Source organism: Rhipicephalus microplus, chromosome 3 (assembly GCF_043290135.1).
Source record: "Rhipicephalus microplus isolate Deutch F79 chromosome 3, USDA_Rmic, whole genome shotgun sequence".
Lineage (NCBI taxonomy): Eukaryota > Metazoa > Arthropoda > Arachnida > Ixodida > Ixodidae > Rhipicephalus > Rhipicephalus microplus.
Window position 1 is genome coordinate 249636788 of NC_134702.1, and position 6085 is coordinate 249642872.

Genomic DNA, 6085 nt, shown 5'->3' on the forward strand with positions numbered 1-6085 from the left:
TGCATGCGTATCGTGATCGATTTTTTTCATATGTGCAATGTAGTGAGGAAGACGCACATGGCGCTTGCTACGTTGTTGATTAAACGAAGCCTGCAGTGCCATTTGATGCAAAGCAGCATTTTGTTTACGTTCGCGGGCGATACAATTTGTAACTTGGCTCGATTCACCTAGCCAACCGCCTAAGTGGGTTGATTAGCATACGTTCACGGTAGAGCGTTATTATGCCCCTAAACAGTGGCGTGTGCTTGTTAAAAGATATAATGTGTGTGCCTAGTGTAGAGAGAGAGAGGTGTTCGTGCAATCTGCATGTGTACCTGCAAGACGCCTTTGCTTGTAACTAATAATGTACCGGCCAGCACCTACATTGTACGCCTGACTTTGAAGAAAACTTGCATGCACAATGTGAGATTTTGTAATCTGCCAGAGTTGCTTTTTATGAAATAATACACTGCCAGCATATTCAAAATATGTTTCGCTGCTGTGTGGCAGGAGTGCGGTTATCACGCTGTTGTGTAGTTGCTGATGCAAGCACTTATAGTTTTGATGCGTTAATATTTCTCATCTAACTCATCAGGTGTTTGGCTGTTTCAGCACAAACAAGGCAAAGAGAGAAGGATGACGGGTAATGACAGGACCAGTGCCGACTTTTGTTTGCAGGAGAATACCCATGTTGGTGCATTTATTGTGACAGCCTTTCTGTGTTGCTTTTTTGACCAATTTATGCAACAACACAGTTGTCAGCAATATGAGAGAGAACACTGAAATTTGCTTTTAAAGATCATGGAGACTAAATGCCTAGTAACTCACAGCACAAAGTAACAACAAAAGACATCAGTATGATCAATGTGGATGAGTACAGTCTTGCATCTAAAAAATATATTGTGCAAAATGTTGCCTAAGTAAGAAACCTCTCTATGTTTGCAAATAGTGTGACGTCACTTCGAGTACCGTGCCAGCCATACCCCCCTTCTGTGCAAGGGCTGGTTGGCAAGGAAGTTGTTTGTGACGTTCCTGATAGACCACTGAGATGTATGCGATTCTAAACTTGTAGCCTAATATACACGTAATCTTTTGTGCAGTTACATCGCTGCATCTGACACCTACAACTTATTTGCATATTTACATTGCTCCCTTAGGACCTAACAAACAAACTTGTTGTTTGCATTGTCACTTCATTAATATCGAGCGGTAAAGGTACTGAGTATATGTGAAACAAGAATCTCTGCTTATTACATGAAGACGTATGAGGCCTTCGATAAAACGAGTTATACCTTTATTGAGCTTGCGTACTCGTCGGGGCGATTCATACATGCAGCTTCAGCAAATGGTATCTTCCAGCCCGCTGACCTTGCAATTTTTTTCTGCACACAGCGCAAACACCGAGATGTACCCACTCGCAGATGGTCGCGTCAAGTGCATATTTACCTTGACTAAAATGTCGAATCAAGTTTTTTCATCGACCGGTCCCTGCCATGAGTGCTAACTTCTTCGCAAACAAGACACATTGTTATTGACACTGCACACACCACACACAGTATTCTCAGTTGAACCGATATTCTCAATACCTTTCAATGCACACTACATGCCGCAATCAACAGTGCACATTTTTGAAGACTATGCCGCTGTTGCTCGCACAGGCCACCACGTGTGTTCACTTCAAGATAAACAGACAGCGTGGCAAATATTTTACCACACAGCTGGATGTTTGCTGACACATACTACAGCTAATGTCGACATTGTAACGTGAAGTGTAAGCTTTCAAAAATTAAAACTTGCCCCAAACACCGCACGGCTGTACCGGGCTCAGCCACCAGCGGGAGTGTTTTTCCAGCCACACCTTTTACATGTGCCAGTGACATCATGCTGTGACGTACCTCGGTAGGGGCCTATCGCTGCATACTTTATATGAATGAGGGTCCTGTTAGTGAAAGCAGGCATTGTTGATTTCGTAACTTGTTCATGCCCAACTGGACCTTCATTTGCACAAGTTGTCTGACTGATATTCAGGCGAACTGTTGTGTGATAATGTATACAGTTGGCAGTCTGTGCTTGCCCCATACTGTTGTTACTGGTGTTTCTTGTTGTTACTTTGCACTGCTCATTACTGCTCACCTACAGAAACTAGCCTATCTTGCCGCTGTTTTGGACAAGATGCAGCTGGCAAGTGCGATAGTGTTCATAACTCTAAATTCTCGAGCAAAAATTATCGTTTCATATTCAGTTAGTTGCATTCATATAAGTACATTATAAGAAATCATTGATTAAACATGAATCCGTGTTCCTTTACATAATGCTCATAACTTTTATATCAAATTGAATGGTGTTTATAAAAAACATGGGTTTTAGCTAAACTATATGCTCTTTTCTCGAACAGCTGACAAAACCCTATTGCATGCTTACTTGCCATGAATCGGACTGTGTTCGAAATACATTGCAATTCTTCACCGGACTGCCAGTCCACTTCACATCGGGGGAACATTTATTAACCATGGATTGATTAATTGAGAACAGAAAGAAACAAGCGGCAGGCCGGGATACTCGATATTGGCATCCGTTTTGCTACCTAGCGCATTATTATGCAAACTTCCTATAGAGTGGTTATGTGTCTTGCATGTGTGTCTGTAAACCAAGAACTTTGGGTAGAACTATATTTATCTTACAAATGGTTGCAGGACTGTGGAGGCTGTAGGGCTGCTTAGGAATGATGGAATCCCTGGACATGTGTTCAACCTTGCTGCATCAGCTCCTTGGTGTTTTCACGGCATCTTTACAGATGTGTTGGGTGAGTAAAGCAAGCAGGTTTCAACACAAGGAAAAGTATAATATGGCAGCACCTCTTGTGCGTGCCTTACATCCCAAGTATATCAAATATTTATCTTGCACCTTGTGGCCTTTAATTTTTAAAGAGACACTTCTTTTTGCTTTATGTTTGAGTCTTGATGCTTCAACAGCAATGTATTTGTGTTTGACAGCAAGTGTTCTTGAACAAATAACTGATCTCAATAATGACAAAACACCCTTCATACTTGGTCTTTAGCATAAGCTAGCACATATCTGTAGCAGATTCAATTATTCATTTTTTGCTGGGATGATAATGGGCAAGTAGCAAAGGCAAGTTCAGATTGGAGTGGTCAGTGACGTCTGTTTAGGCTCTGCCATATTGCTTTGCAACCAGAGTTTAAATGGGGTCATGTGGCCACATATACAATGAAGCCACATGACATGCATTCTAAATGAGATTACCATATCACATTTCACTGCATCTTAGTATGTGCCAAACAAATGCAGATATCATTAGCTTGCCACTATAAAGGGATCCTAAACCAACACAAGGTTGAAATTTAGTCGTGGTGTTGCAGCTGTGTATGACTCTACAATGGATACATAGCCGTGATAATTTGTCTATATGTTGTCGCAATAGTAATGTTACACACATTGTACGATACAAAAGAGGTCCTCGCTTATTTCGCTTTTTTTCGCTATGCTTCTTTCTTGTCTCTTCTTGCCATGTGCTCCTCCTCACTGTACAAGGAGCAAGAGCAGTGGGCATACAAACGCGTATTTAAAAAAAAATGTTGTAAGGTGAGCACTGAGAAGCTGAACACTTCCAAAAGGCTCAAAGAGGTAAAGGTATTGTTTCTAGCTACTTTTTGGGCACCCATAGCTAGTTGTGCTGCTGCAGTTAAAAAATAAGTTAAATGTTAAAAATTAATTGGAGATGGTTTGGCACCCATAATTGCAGTTACATACAGAACTAGGTTTCAATGCGTAAGCAAAATCTGTTTACTCTAAATCAATCCTAATGATATCTGAAATTCAGGAAATATTCACAGGAAAGCTCAGGAAAAGGCTAAGTGGTTGCCCCTTGAATGTGAAGGAGATACCCTTCTTCTAAAAGGTCAATAGACAGTCTAGTAGTCTCGATATTACATGCACTATAAAATATTCTGGTGTGGTGCTTTTCATGCATGTTATAATGAGAGGGGTTTTTAATAGAACTGTTGTCACTTTGCCCTGCATTGCTGAAATTGTTCACATAGTTATAATACATGAATCACTTTATGCCTTTTGATTTTATGCAAATGGTTTGCTTACCCAGTCGGTTTAACTTGATTTAGATAAAATCATAAATGCTCTAAAATTTTTTTTCTATACAGCAGGTTTATTTTTAAAATACGCGACCATTGATGTGAACGCAGTTGGTGGCGTGCTTGATTAATCCTTCACTATCACCACTCTAACTACACCTGCTACAATGCATAGTGTGACAAAAGTAATGGTACTTAACTTTACTGGCAGCATACACTTTTATGTCTCAAAATAGGTTAAAAAGCCTGGTAAAAATGTGTGTACGTTTTTTTTTCGCTCCAGCTAAATATTCTGGTCTACTCAAAGTAGCTTCCACTCTTTTAAGTTCCTCAAACTTTTAGGTGTTCAAAAGAAGTATCAATGCCATATACTTTCTTTGTCAGCCTACTCACCACTCTAATAATGAGAATTACCCGACAACATTACACAGTAAAATAAAGGGATGTTATAAAAAGTAATATCAATTCAGTTGTCAAAAAACGTTGCCAAGTTACGTTTTTGTTCACTTTTCTTTTCACAATTTTGTTAAAGTTACTTTTGATAACATCCCCTATAGTTTGTTTGGCATCATTTTCTGCTAGTTCTCATTATAATGTGTTCAACAAAGACAACAAACCCTTAAATTTATAGTTCTTTCCTTTACTCATGAGTCTGAAACAGTGAATCTCAGTAATCTTAGCGGTGTGTGACTTGTTTTGTTTTTTTTTGATCAGTTGTGCATGTGTTCACGTACATGCATTTAGGTGGGAGGGCGAACTAATGCCTCCTCCTGTGACTAGCAGATTTTCTGAGAACGAACAGATGCATAATGCTGCCAAAGAAGTATAGGGATATTGGAAGTAATCGTAACGTAATTGCAATCTTAATGTAATTGCCAGTAGGCAAAAAAAAGGTGTCCCACACTCGCCATAATGGTAACAGGCAGCGCTGACTGACTCTTCCATGTATAAATGCACATATATACCGTACAAAATGGAAGAGGGATAGCCGCCATGGTAGCTCAGTTGATAGAGCATCGGACATGTTATTCGAAGTTCGCAGGCTCGGTCCCTGTACAGGGCAGGTTATCTTTTTTTTTTTTTCTGCCCCGCCACGGTGGTCTAGTGGCTAAGGTACTCGGCTGCTGACCCGCAGGTCGCGGATTCGAATCCTGGCTGTGGCGGCTGCATTTCCGATGGAGGCGGAAATGTTGTAGGCCCGTGTACTCGGATTTGGGTGCACGTTAAAGAACCCCAGGTGGTCAAAATTTCCGGAGCCCTCCACTACGGCGTCTCTCATAATCATATGGTGGTTTTGGGACGTTAAACCCCACAAATCAATCAATATCTTTTTTTTCCTTCTACTTTTCTTTCTTCACAATTACAACACTTCTATTCTTCTTGAAGATTTTCTGGTGTAAAAAAGGTACCTTATAATCTGAAGAGGCAAACAGAATGTGCCAGTGTACGAGTAAGCTCTTGTAGTGGTTACAAGTAAGATATGTTTTGAAGAATAAATCATTCTGCCACTTGCCTAAAGAATGGCTACAGGACATGGCGCTGGATGCACTTTGTTATTTTTGAATCAAGCTATCTTGTATTCTATTTTTATAAATTACATGGGATACACATGACGGTATCACACACTTTAACGCCACAAAGATTATGCAGCGAACAATGTTATAAATGCGAAATTGCATAAGGATAAGGTGAAAACTGCACCCTCAACGAGAATGTACAGAAAGCACAGGGTGCAGGCGTTTCCTTGTGCCCGTGCTTTTCAAGTGCGAGCTGTTTTTTTCACCTTGTTCTGACCAACTAACTAGATTGAGATGTGTTGTTATAGTGCAAGAGGATGCTCCACGGGAAACTAGGTTTGTCTCAAAGTCTGTGTGTGTCTTTCAACCTATATGGTGCCCGGTTCAAGAGTTCATGCAGACCAGATCGTGTAAAACAGGATTGTGTAAAATGGACCGTGTAAATAAAACAAAATGGACCATGTAAATAAACAGGATCGT